Genomic DNA, 14,824 nt, shown 5'->3' on the forward strand with positions numbered 1-14,824 from the left:
AATTGATCATCAACCAATGTACGGATTAATATTTGAAACTCAAAATGTTTTGAAATAACAGACGCTGTGATTGCATCACAGGAAAAAATAATCGGATTTTCCGGAAAAAATTGCAGCATTGGGAACGAAACGAATATGTATATTGTACATTGCAAAACGTTTATTTACAAGTTACCCATCGTGTAAAAATAATGTACTTATCAGTATATCTGACCTACAAGGGAATATCACCAAGCACAGATCGTCGATTTTAGCGAAACTTACGTACGACATAGTTCTGGAAAAAATATCTGACACGTATTTCCCTAGAAGCTAACATTCCTATTGAGGGGGGAAAAATAGCTCCAAAGTTAGGGGTTGGAAACATACTTCACAGAATATGTCGGAAATTATGAGGTTGAGAAAAATAGTTGGTGTAAAAATGCTGTTTCTTAAACGAGGAATTTAGCTACGTAGATGACATTCAAAGAGGATCATCTATTTAAAAAATATAATAAAAATTAGCGTATTTTTATCGATCTCTGTTTTAAAGTGTTGAGATCCATTTTCGTGAAAATGTATATCTACAATATAAATTTTAAACAATCCTAAAAAATATGGATAAATTACAATCTCTATTTTCAGTATTATAACAAAAATTACTCTTCTTGTTATTTTCATTCGTTCTATATAGACGAAATCGTATGAATGAAATAAATAAAAACTGTAAAATTTCTAACAATTTGTCATCTTCTACATGATTGTGACACACCATGTTGCATCAGTTGTTCCATCATCAGATCTTAAGATCGCCAGAAAGAAGAACACAATTTCAGTGATTCGCTTAGCGAGCGAGCAACATCCGTTTCTTGATACAATAAAATAAGTCAAGCAGCAGCGTAATTGCTGTTATATGGAAAACGCAAGTTCTCATTTCCGAAAATCACGGAGCTGCGAAGTTCAAAGGCGCGACTCCGCTTTAATTAAAGCGTAAAGACAGTGGGCAATTGCATTTGTTCACGATGGATGCGCAACTATGTAAAACACATTCTGCACGAAACCTGTAGCACTTACCTGTACGAACGGTGGCATAAACGACTCGACCAATCTGTCCTAACAGGTCGCCTCCTCGAAATCGATGTTCCGTTAAATGGAATAGCAGCTCGAGAAGCATTCGCAAAGGTTGCTCGTATATGCATGGCTGATACGGTGAACCGTATCAGAAAACATTGCTGCCTATCAGTGCTATACCAAACGCGTGGCAAGTTAAACCGCCGTGTATTAACGTAATTTAATTCGCTGGCGTAACGCGAGTTATGCACATCACCGCGTACATATTGATACCGTTCGTATATTGTATATTTTTGAATATATTTTAATTTCCATAATGTATAAATTCATGTATAAAGGTAACAAATTATAATTTGTATAATCCAGAATCGATCGTTGTGCATTGAGATTGTAAATTTGAAATTCACCGAGCGAATACACGCGCATGCAGTAAGAGAGAAAAATATTCATAAAGTTGGTTTATTGTGGAAATAAAGAAAAAGATATATCAGGTAGTGTAATATGTTACATTAGATATGTTCAAATATAATGTATCACTGTAAGTATACACTGGCTCACAAAAGTATTTGGACACTTATCATGGAAAACTTTATGTTCATATTGTATTTGGCATATAAAACATTTTGAAAATTGCTTAGCACTGTAATGAGACACGACCACCGTGGCTATATTGGTTAAATTCGAAACAAAGCTGGAAGTTTATACAGAAATTACAGGATATTCACTGTAAATTTCTTAGTATTATGATGAGATACTACAAATTTGAAACAAATCTGCCAGTTTATATTATAGAAATTACAAGATACTGCAAACATATATGTAAAGATGGTCCCACTGGATATGTATCGAGGCTTGTTAAATAAAATGTTGTTGCATAAAATACACAAAATACTTGCACTAAACGTCTTGTTGCTTCTATGTTCATTATCATATTTGTTCCAAACTTTACCAATATAATGGCCATAGTCAAGCCTCGTAACAACGCTAATGAAATTCCAAAATGTTTCATATAACATAATATATTCGTAAAAGGTGTTAACTGCAAACATAATTCACGTGAATTGGTATTATCGTGTAATATTAAATTGCCTTTGAACACATTGTCTTCGTCGAGTCACATTCTACCACACTAACAGGAATTATAGTTGCCATTCAATAAAGCCAAACTGTAGTCTCGTAACAAAGTCTGGTGTTTGAAACTTGACTTTAGTTTCAATTTCGCTACCTGACAATGAGAATTATGAGATGTCAGTTACGTATAATATTTCAATTATATCATCCGACACAATGTTACAACGGTGAATAACTCTTCCTCACGTTGATACGAAGAAACTACAATAGTCAGGTAAGACATTATCATTAACTGCGTTTCATAGTCTTTAGTTTATTCGATATATCAAAAATATAAAGATTGCTGTTGTAAAAATATTTTGTAAGAATTAGTAATTAATGAAATGATACGTCAGAGATATCTTTTGCCAGCATGACGCGTCGACCGCGTGAAAAATATTTTCTCAACACTGTGCTTCTTTTATTTCTGTTTCCATTGTTTGTTTCGTTCCAATAAATCGAAGTTTTGAAAAGCGCAATATTTCTCAGACGATAGAAGAATATTATAAAAGCAATAAATTCTAACTGGTTTCTATCAAAATTCCACGCTTGTCTGACACATATTTCCTACTTTTTTTATATCAATTTCGTCCAAGCTTTTGTCAGGAATCATTTCGCTCCATCTTCTTCTTTTTTACTTGTTTGGGGTTTTTATTTTGTTACACTTACTTTATTTTCATTTAAATATTATATTGACTAATTGTTTAAGGCAGATAGATTTTGCTTTGTTTACTGAATTAAATTTGCCAACAAATAATAATAACAGTATAATAGTAATATATTGTATAGAGAGGATCTATATTACAATGGAAGATAATTTGACATTTGCAGTTTCATTGCGACAGTTGTGATTATAGATATAGTTGATACTCATAAACAGTATCATAAACAGTATACTAAATTTAATTATCAGTATCCATAATGTATTTATTGTTATATACATATAATGTAATTCTATGGCGACAAATAGCGAGAATTTCATGAATTTAATATATGATTATAACTGTCTAATAGAGAGAGAGAGAGAGAGAGAGAGAGAGAGAGATATGCCAATGGAAATGTCCCATTAAAACAATATGATAAGCATCAGTAGTAGAGATAGATATATGAGCACTCGACAAGTAGAATACTGATTGTTAAACCAGACGTGTGACAGAGAGCAAGAAGCAATTACGATATGTCAGTTTCGAAAACGTAGAGCTCGCTCTCTGCAGTTATATTAAGCGTAAGAGGATATCGTACAACTTCATGTTCTTTATAAATAAACACATGTAGATGTTATTGTAAATATAACGTTAAACATAATTTATAAGATCGTATAAATTTCAAAAACGTAATAGGTAAGTTGCTTCTAATATTGTATTTAAAAAATCAGTTAAACAGTTAAAAAAATAGAAGATTGTTAAGGACAAGTATTGAAAATCTAAGCTTTGTCATAGGATATTTAATAATAAACTTACTAGCTGGTATTATAGTAAGAAAAAATTAAATCAAAATGTTGAATATGATATTTAGTATTGTTTACTCTGAATCCAACTTTTGTAAATTATGCAAATTCGTTCCCAATATTGGAGGAATGAAATTAATTCGTGTGTAATATTGAATAGGATTGCAGAATTAAATATGTAATATTATTACTGGCATTCAAACAATGGATTCACGTTCAGTTCCATAATTACTAACCTCTGCCTCAAATACTTAGCTACAGTTGGTATAAAATATCATTTATTTATAATTAAATTATTAATAATTATTTATAATTAAAGTTGTAAATAGAAACCACAAAAACTAAAAAGAAAACTGAACAAATAAAACACAAACTTTTCACTTACCACGGATAAACTCGAAAAATACAATCCTCCGTACTTGAAAGACAGAAATTTTTATTTTTTATTTTCATTTGGCTCGGTAATTTCGTTGCTTGGATAAGTAATTACGAAATGAATCTCATCCAGATTATTCATCCTGTTGCTTGATAGTCATCGTTGTCTCGTGACTTCATACAAGAAGGATTATTATTAAACTGCAGATTTTTATGCAAATTCGTATTTCCGTAAACTCAGTTAGAGGGATAAAAGCAAGATAGAAATTTGTTTTATCTATTAGGTATTGTAAAAGGTATTGTATTTTGATTATTGTATATATTTGTACATATATGTATTATATATGTTTGCATATTATTTACAATCTATGCATTTCTGTATCTCGTAATTGCATAAATATAAAATTAATATAAATATAAAGTAAAATAAAATAATAGAAATAAAATAAATATAAAATGTATATTAAATATATATAATTATTATTGTATGTTTATTATAATTATTAAATATATATGCATGTATATATTTATATAATAACGATCGATTTCTTTCTTGTATAAAGTCACAAGACAACAACGATTATCAAGCAACAGGATGAATAGCCTGGAGGAGATTCATCTGGTAATTACTTACCCAATATATATATATCAACAGGAAGTAAAACAAAAGTTATCCTATTCTGCCAAATCTAAGTTGGAACATTTCAGAAATCTACAATGGATATTATGAAAATTTAATGTCGTATTTTCATGAATCACTTACGAAGTAATCAGAGTTATTATTTTCATTTACAAAATTTAATTTAAATCTATTCCAAATAATACTCGATATCTCAAAATAAATTTAAAATGTCACTCAACATTTCTCAATGGTATCAGGACAGGTACTGTAAATTTGTTTATTTTTCTAGGCCCATAGAGTAACACGAACTTTCTTAATCATCATTACGTTAAATATATTAAACTTACTATAAAATCTATTATATAAATATATTAAATATATTAAACCTATTAAATTATTATGTTAAATATGTTAAATATATTATGCATGTATTAAGGATCGTCAAGATGTAAAATTCAACTCGCAAGAGAGTAAGTTCGAAACACAATCACGGCCATGGACAGTAATTAACGTGCTTAAAACAAAATGATAGACGTTGTGTTTGATGAAGCGCTGTATAGGTAACCAGTTGGAAGATAGAGATGTAGTAGGACAGCATTATTACGTGGAGAGATCAACGAGGATGGAAGAGCACTCTGCCTCGCGACTAACCCGAGAATCCCTTGCCTCGGATTGACGGTACGTGCCGGTGCCAGGCGCACGTACGAAATGCGAGATAACACGCCCACGCATCGCCGACTGCATACGGAAATGCACACAGGTTCACTTGACCGCTCAAAGGTCATTCTGGAACGCTTATATATCGATTAAGGGCCAACTGACCTGAATATTCGACTGCATGGTCGCGTACCACTGAATCGCGTTCCAACGAATAATGTACCACATTGATCATCGACGTCTTTGAATTCGTTGATTTACCACTCGACTTTGTTTCCGTTGATCCTATTTCTCCCCCGTAAGAAACGAACAACTAGCAAATTAGAGAGGAAAATTGTTCTCTCACGGAATCAACGTTTCGTATGACGGTGTTTGTTCGCGGTCGAAACAGTCGTTTTTATTTTAGTGTTTGTCGAGAAAATATGATGTTTAACACATTCACGCCGGCGCAGCTATCTATGTCTCTCGCCATGTGTTTCTCGTTTATAGTAAGTTTATAATATTGAATTATTATATTTTTAAATAAATCCTAATTTTTTTCCATTAATATACGTTAAATTTTCATTATTTGAATTTCGAACTATATGGCAATTTTTTCTAGTTACTGAACGAATTACATTTTTGGCGGTACGCACCGTCTGATGGAAGATTCGAGCGTGAGCCACCGGTGGTACACGCCGGCATGAACGTGTTAAGAAGCAGAGATTCGCTAGTTTCATAATCCCAACACGTTGCTTTTTAGTTTTATTTTAGAGGTAATTTACAGTTTGTTCGCGAGAACTCTCGATAAATTGTTGTAGCGAGTTGGAATAATAGTTTGCAGGCCTATTGCCAGTAGTTTATACCTCGGAGTTAAATGCGTTTGTTTTTAGATTATCGAGTGTCTTACAATCAGTTAATCATAGGGATGTTTCTTGATCTGTCTTATCGGGATAAATGCGAAATGTAAGTTGTTTTTGTTCGTAGATTTCAGTGTTTTCCTAACCTCTTTTTCTGTCTCGCAGCAAAACGTGTTATTATATTTTCAGCTAATTCTACCCCAAAGCGCCATACATCATTAACCGAGCATTAACTGATTGTAGAGTTTCTACTTTTCTAATGTTGCTCGTGGGATTAGTACTGTTGATGGGAGACGTTTGAGTAGGTGTTTTCTATTTTTCAAGCGCCGAAGCTACGCGAGAATTGTTATTTGTCTGCACTGTCGTCGTGTTCGTTGTTCATTTAAAAAATTTCTGGCGAAATATTTACAATTTGTACCTCGTTAAAGGAATTTACGACGCTTTTAATAAACGCATGCATATTTCACGGATTTCCTAAATAAATGCGCGGCTACCTAAGCTCGATCCATTTCACAGTATATCGTAAAGTTAAGCGAAGGTTGTGAAAGAGAAGATGCGAATCGATAAGAAACTGATCAGAAACTGAGTCCATCGGGAAATCCAGCGGTTGTCCGCAATCGGGCCTGGGCGGTAGATGCAATTTTGGAACATAGCATCGTGGAAGTAAACAAAATATAGAAGTGTCCTCCCATGTATAAAATACTTTTACACGTACCAAATGATGCATTGAGAATCGTTTGTGGATGAATGGGAGTGAATTGCCTGTTATTTTGTCGTAATTAAATTTATCTTCGCTTGCCACTAACAGTTGTAACAAATTATTATTATGGCCAAAATACTCTATTTTACTAGGTATCTTATTAAGATACTTCCTTTGCCATGAATTGACCAAAAAAGATATGCAAGAGAAAATTAACCTTCTTATTGGAGTGACGGAAAACATATTTTATTTCTCCTTTTCTCTTTCATATTACTAGTCAATGAGTACAATATTTATTCGAAAATATATAAAACATGTTTTTAATTTACATACTAACGTATAGCTAATATATGTAAACATATTGTATAACAATAAAATATAAAGAAGTACGGTATCATATCGATAAGTTTATAGGTGGCTTATGTCATAATATAATCGCGAAAACGTACACAAGATAGGATTATTTATTTTTCTTTATTTTGATAGTGAATTTTCTTATTAAAATAACATTTAATAATATTTTCCATTTATTTTACGACTGTGAACTTGACTCTAATAATTAAACAAATTATTGTATAAATAAATTACAGTAGGTTCATACCTACCGTAGGTTTTTTTAGAGAATCAAAACGAAAATGTATTCTTATGTTTCTTATATTTATATATATTAAATGTATAAATGTAAACGGAATAAAATTTGCAATTTTGCAAAACATACGCGTATTAAAGAACGAGAGAAACAGAATATATCGTGCTACATTGCCTTGAATATTTTATTTATGCATTTACGAGAAGAAAAAATAATCCATTATTCTACTTCCCTATTTTGGATTAAATATGAAATGACAAGATAAAATGAGATAGAAAATAGAAGAATAGAAAATGAAAATAAAAATAGAATTTCTTCGTCATTAAAATCCAAATAGTCTGTTAATTCGCTACATGTTTAATTGTGTCGCTATTCATTACTTATAAATCGCAGGAAATATTTGTAATCTGAAAGTGCAGTGCAATTTTTCCGATTGCTTCTACGTTTCTAGCGTATTATTCGCGTAGCAATGTCCGTAACACTTTTTTCATTTCAACGATACGAACGCGCCTTCTGCAGATATTTAATATTTGTTTCCGTGATAACCGACCTACTTTTTCCCATAGACGCAGCAGCTTTCTTTAAGATTGCTATCTCATATCCGGACTTTTTACTTTTGTTATGAATATGGGATTTTCGCGAATTTGCCAGTTCACGGAGACAGGCTTCGGCTTGAAACGCGGACACGCTTTATCCCGTTTATTAATTTTTTATGCGTCGCTGGCAGTAACATCGACTGTTCGACAAAAATAGGAGAAAACAAACTCGCTAGACCGATATACCTTTTAATTAAGATTTTCCTCTCCCACTTTTCCTTTTCCCTTTCGCTTCACGGCGACTGTTGGCCGACTCGGAAATGGAAGGCGCTCACACCGAAACCAACACCGAGATCGCTATAAGGATTTGCTTTTTTCCCCCCAAGTGCTTCCTGAATTCTGAAGAAGGCAATCGAGTTTCCCCGAGAACCTTCTTAGGCGCTTAACTTTAACTTAATCTTCTGCAGTTAATTCAAATCCTACGGGGATCCTCTTACTTCGGATAATCTGATCCAGGACTAATAATAAGACCTTCGATCTATATAAATAATTGACTGGAAACATCATTCTTACGCAATTCTTGTAATTGCTGTTGTAGGTAGATACGTGATTCGTATTTTTCTATTAACATGATATATCGGAATGAAAATTGTTTTATTATATGAAACGCATTTAACAAGCCACAAAGTATTTACTAATAATTCGTTCACGATACTTCTACAAAATTTGGATGAATTAACATTGTCAAGGAACTGGAACTTTAACAAAATTCTTGTTTGTAAAATCTCTGTTACCTTCGAAGGTAGTTTTTGAAAAATTACGATAGGTACTGTGTGTTTACTGTAATTTATTTATACAATAATTTGATTGATTGTTAGAATCAAGTTCACAGTCGTAAAATAAACAGAAAATATTATTAAATATTAATAGACACATTAAATCTATGCACATATATCTATCTAAATTTTGATGTATGTCGTAAATGATATGGATGTGATCAAGTAAACAGAGTTATATCAATAGAGGATGTTTAAAGCTGACTATAATAAAATTTGATATATGAAGGGAACGATAATAGACTTATGGTTACTATGTAATAAGTATAGGTGTACGATCAATGTAATTAGGTTGTCCGAAAAGTGTCTTTCTTTCGCAAACGTGTTTTTTACAACAGTGCACCTTCATACAAAGGTGAAACCAAGTCTGTGAAATGTTGCGGTGTTTATCTGAACAGAACAAAATGGATCGTACGTAATTCGACAAAATAATATAAAACAAAGACGTTCGTCTATTATTTCCTCATAAAACGAAAGAAACTTTTTGGACAACCTAATATTAGCTGTTATGGCCTCAAAATCCTGCGAAAACAACTTCGCAGTTCTTATGGAAAATCTAAAGGAGAGACTCTCGTGTAATAACAATAGAAGCAAATGATTTTTACGAATTTTTTTTACGAGACTAACTACCGGGTAGATGAGACTGGACCTTTGTGGAATGTTTATAGATAATCTGGAAATACGAACATAATTTTTTTATTTCATTTTTTATTGTTCATTGCATATTATGCAAGATCATCTTTGACAACGTAACCATTGTTGGCGTACAGTATAGTATCTGTCACAATGATCGAATGAAAGTTAAGAAATTTTTTTAAGATTAGATAATTTACACTGAAATTGTTTAAAAAATCAACAAACAACGAGAAGAATTGAAATAAAAGAAATTACATTTGTACTTGAAGGTTATATTTACATTCCAAAAGGCTCCAGTCCCACGTAACTAGTAGTTAATGTAAAAAAAAAAAATTTCCAAATCATTTGCTTTTATATTACACGAGAATTCTCCCTTAATGAGAATGTCCTCCTTGATCGCGTCTAATGCTCATGAAATACGAGCGTTTGATTATGCAAATCAAGACGTAGGACCCAGAGCTTAGAAATTACGTAATAAACGTAGAAAGTCGAAATTTCTGTGTGTTATATGAACCGGTGTCATTTAGCATAACGATAGATGTGTCGCGAACTCATGGCACGACACACGAGCAAATCATGATGCTTTGAATCTAGTCTCTGCGTTGATCTGCACCACCACCTTGCCAATCTCTCAGTTATCAAGGTGGGTGGAATACTCGAGACACAAGATCATAGGAGTATTGTCCAAGTTGAAATTATCCACCGATTCAGTCGCATCGGGCGAACCAATTGCTTCTCACAATTTACCACAGAGCGATACAGTACATGGCAAGCAGACCAATTTGTATTAAATTAACACGTCGACTGCCACGGGGATCGTCTGAAGGATGACACGTTATTCAGTTTTTTGGAATGATTAAAGTAATATAAATTATATGGACAAATAAATTTTTGATAACGTCAGTTAGATAGCGTTGTTAGAAAAAAGTGTAGAAATACAGTATAATGTTACGGTGTACTATATTTCAATCTATTTCAGTTCAATTCAAATTTACAAGTAAAGCAGTCGTTGGTTTTCATATACCAAAGGAAAATAAAAATTACCTGCTGATAATCAATCAGTGATGAATTTTTCCATACTTTTTATAATTGATTACCTTCTCCTGTTAAGTTTTTGGTCCCAATCTTTTGGAACTCCGATAGTAACAACTCGCGTTGTTTTAAACTAACGGAAAACTCTTAGAAAAACCCCATTGTTTATAATATGACCCCATCGTGTCAATGTGTTAAACAAGCTCATCCGACGTATTTCAACGAAATGCGAACAATGTGGTAAAAATAAATTTTTAGAAAATATTCATCATCCATACTTGTTATTTTAAGGATAAATAACCCACTTTTACTCTTATATTTACCATATTTTACTATTTGTTGCACTCGTATTTAATTGTTTTCAGCCATTTTAAATCATTTTCACTGTTTAAATTTGATATCAAAATATTAAGCGTAGTTTAATACAAATGAAACAGGAAAGTAATCATCTGTTGATACCTGTGTTTCCATAGAAATTCTCATGAAAATCAATATTTTATATGCATTTAAACTTATAGTTTAATAATTTATAATAACAAGTAGGAAAATGTTTGTAAATTCAATTAATCGTATTGCGTAGAATTTGATATTTTTTCTTTCCTATAATATACAACCTAAAAATAATCGAATCTGCTTTGCAGCATCATAAATGTTGAAGTAATTCAAGAAAAGCTCTACATCTTTTCTCTTGTATACCCGTGATCCGGACACCGCTGTTACGTAGAAAATAGAATTTAGTGAAGCAAAAAAAATTAAAAACAAGGAGTCCATATCATTGTGCCTTTCAATATGAATGTTGTTTTGGGTTACAAAGTCTACAAAAAAAGAGCTATAAGTAGATTTCTGTTGCTGTTTCTTGTAACCTTCAGCTAGAGTCCTTTGCTATAGATGTATGAACGTGCTCCCTATCATATTCTACTGTAGTGTAACACTGAGAGAGTGAGGATCTGGATCCGCATACATTATACCTGTACATATACCCATACTTACTTCAATATATATTTTTCTATTACAAATTGATCCACTCGTTCCTCTATCAGTGAACCTCAACAATAAACGTAGAACAATTTCCACATTTCTATTTAACTAATAATTATAATCTAAATCCAGTTGAATTTGATGCAAGATATTTCCTTATTGATATGCTCCCACTGCATATCCTCATTGATGATTCTGTTTGGTCTATTGCACGTCTGTCTACTATTCCACGAGAATTAGTTGTGGCACGTTATTCGAGCATTAAAGGGAGACGAAAATTGTATTCCAATAGCTAAGTCGTGTTTCAATCCTGCTATGATGATCACGATCCTGGTCATCGTTTCATATTTCAATCATAGTCTGATCTTATCAATCGAGAAGAATTTCTAATGTTTTCAGAAGATTGTTCGGAGATTATCCGCTGTATTGAACACAAGTCACCCGTGTGTCTGCTGACTGCGAGTCAGCTACTAATCGGGTCCTCCGTGCAGCTTTAATCAGCACGATTCTCATGTGCGCGATTGTACCGACTTTCATGACCGCGCACATCTTCAAAAAAGCTAACTAACCGACTGATAACAGTAGTATCAATTAGACCAAACAAACGCATTGTATCGAGCGGTACCGAGTGATTGTATCAGGTTGTAACAGACGTAGGTTCGATTAAATTTCTCATTATTTTTCTTTATTTGACCAAATTTTTCTACGTTACAATCCAATGTACAAACTATCTAATCGAACCTCTGCAATCAATTTTATTGTTCTTCTTCGTCGACCGCTGCCTCCAAGTTTGTCCAACTTCTGTCAAGCTGCATCAACCAAAGATGTTTAATGGGCGAGATCCTAAGCAATTGAATTATATTTTAATAAATAATTAATTTACTGCTAAGCAACGAACTTTCGCCTGTATCTTGAGAACCAAAACAATCATCGAAACAGGACAAAAGGAAATGATAGTCAGATTCGCTAGCTACGAAAACCGTATTCGTCTCTCAACATAATCGCCGTTGACTTCGATGTACCTTTGCCAAAGCGTGGCAAGTTTTCTTGTTGAAGTAACTGCTTCAAGAAAAATTCTACATCTTTATTTATGTGTAAAAAAATATTCTAAACAAGGAGAGGTGCATATTATTGTACCCTTGAATATACATTATGTTTTGGGTTGCAAGGTCTAGGAACAAAGGAACTAATCAACAGATTTCTATTTATGTTCCTTGTAGCCCTTAGCTAAAGCTATAAGGTTAACTTTTTTGATAATGTTCTTTTGCTATAAATATATGAACGTGCTCCCTATCGATTCCATTGTCTCATAACATTAAGAGAGTAAGAATCTGGATCAACATAAACTTATACCTTTATTTATTTCAATATATTTTTCTATTACAAATTCATCGACTCGTTCTTCTATCAGTCGACCCTAACATTTCTCATTCCGTCAATGCAAGATCCCGTCAACCTACTCTCGACAAAGCAAGTCACTGCTATCTTGACTCGTCGTCCAACTGGAAACGAATATCCTCGAGTGTCCTTTTCAATTCTGCGAAGAAATGGAAATCATTGAATCTGGGAATTTCAGTCTCGCAAAGGACATCGAGCGCCGTGCGTGCGATCGAGCGTTGCGCTGCGACAGTGTCGTCTCGGTTGAGTTGCGAACCTGACGTACGCGTCTTCGCAAATGCTTCGTGGTTTTCACATCACGACATACGTTGCCAGTAAAATGACGATGAATTTCCGTAAATGTGTAAGATTTCTTCCTGTTAAAAACTTCCTCTCATTGTACGTTGCCTGAATCTCGTTCACATCTCACCCATACTCAACCTCGCTCTAAACGATACTGTTCGTCATTGCGTTAAATAAACTTATTGATAAACTAAAGGTGAACTTATTTATAAAGGACGAATGTAGCTGTAAAACGAGTGTTCACGCAGAGGTGTAGCTCGTTTCGTTTTGGGGACAGACGAAGCACGTTCATTATCGACACTCGTATAATTGCGATCGTGAGTTCCAATAAGAATCTTTTCATATTTCGCTCAAAGAATTGGAAAGACGAAATTGGGTCGAAAATGACCGAAAGATCATAGCATACGTCGAAGCTCTACTTGAGTATTTAGTGGAAAACATTTGAAACAGCGCGTCTTTACAGATGTAGATAACAATGATTCGCTAATGATTCAGGTGGAGATTAGAGGTATCACTTAACGACGTAGCAATTTGTCGCGAGAATAATGATACGTTGCCGATACAAGGCGACACTGGCCAGCTGAAATGGCTTACGTAGCCACCCTAAATAACCAAACGTAATTACAGTTTCCGAATTAATAGATAGTAGCAACACGGGGCGAGTCAAACATCGTGCTTTGACTAGCTGCAAACGCCTCAACGAGAACAATTTGCATTATCTACATCGCGCTGTCAATTGGATTTTGAATATCGGAACGAACGCTTCTCCACGCACGTTTCCCTATTCTGATTCCATTAATATTTCCTGTGAATTATCAGCTTGATGTTTCCCATTGATAGCGCTTGTTATATTTGTACAAAGATTAATCAGGTAATCCTCAGACATTTTGAAATTAACAAGAAACGATGGTGTGCTAATATTCCACGTCAGAGCCTTCTTACAGGATTAATTTATTGCAATTATTGTTAGTGCGACTTTACGAGTATAAGTGAAGTATAAGCTGTGCGTGATTAGTAGTATTAGTAAATTCTCTTACGTTATAGTAACTAGTTGGCTAATGAAACGAGTGGAATCTTGCAAATGAATTTTAAAAATTACAAGTTATTTTTTATGTAATATTGTAAAATTATGAGAGAGAAAAGTATACAGTTTGTAACTCGTTAATTCACTGATATTACTAGTTGGAAAATGATGGTGTAAAAAGGTTCAGCAGTAAACTGTTTTTCTAAATAATAAGCCACATGATAAAAAGATAGATTATAGGATTTGTAGGGAAAATAATCTTCTTCTCAATTAACGTCATATTTGTACAAGGATAAGATAATTTTATCAGCAGCTGAAGAAAAAATTTTGTATATAAAACGATCAATATATATCACTTTAAATACGTAACCGTGTGGTGAACGTTACCTCCGATATAAACAAGACAGTGAAAGAAATTGGAACAAAAAAAAAAAAAAAAGAATACAAATTGAAGCATTTCAAGTTGTTTTTGTGCATAAATTACCAAGAATAAAACATAGTTAATTTCGAAAGATAAAGCATGCGAGTGTACCGCAACATATACATACGTACATAGCTAAAAAAAAAATTAAAATTATGTTTGTATAAAAGTCGGTCTGAATTCGACACAGAAAGCAGAGAACATTTCAGCATGTAAATGCTCGATTCTCATGAAAGGAGTCATGTTTTAATCTCTTAAATTCCACCTGGCTACGAACGAAACTTAAACCAGT

At 33.2% G+C, this 14,824-nt stretch overlaps 1 protein-coding gene and 1 long non-coding RNA gene across 13 annotated transcripts in view; both read left to right on the forward strand.

Moving 5' to 3' along the window:
* Positions 1-14,824, forward strand: part of LOC126866589 (acetylcholine receptor subunit alpha-like) — a 382,525-nt gene that overhangs the window by 142,427 nt on the left and 225,274 nt on the right. The window lies entirely within an intron of this gene.
* Positions 11,058-14,559, forward strand: LOC126866619 (uncharacterized). Its single transcript, XR_007689976.1, has 2 exons — positions 11,058-14,101; positions 14,132-14,559. It is a non-coding gene; the product is annotated as an uncharacterized LOC126866619 (long non-coding RNA).

Source organism: Bombus huntii, chromosome 6, assembly GCF_024542735.1.
Source record: "Bombus huntii isolate Logan2020A chromosome 6, iyBomHunt1.1, whole genome shotgun sequence".
In the NCBI taxonomy this organism is placed as follows: Eukaryota; Metazoa; Arthropoda; class Insecta; order Hymenoptera; family Apidae; genus Bombus; species Bombus huntii.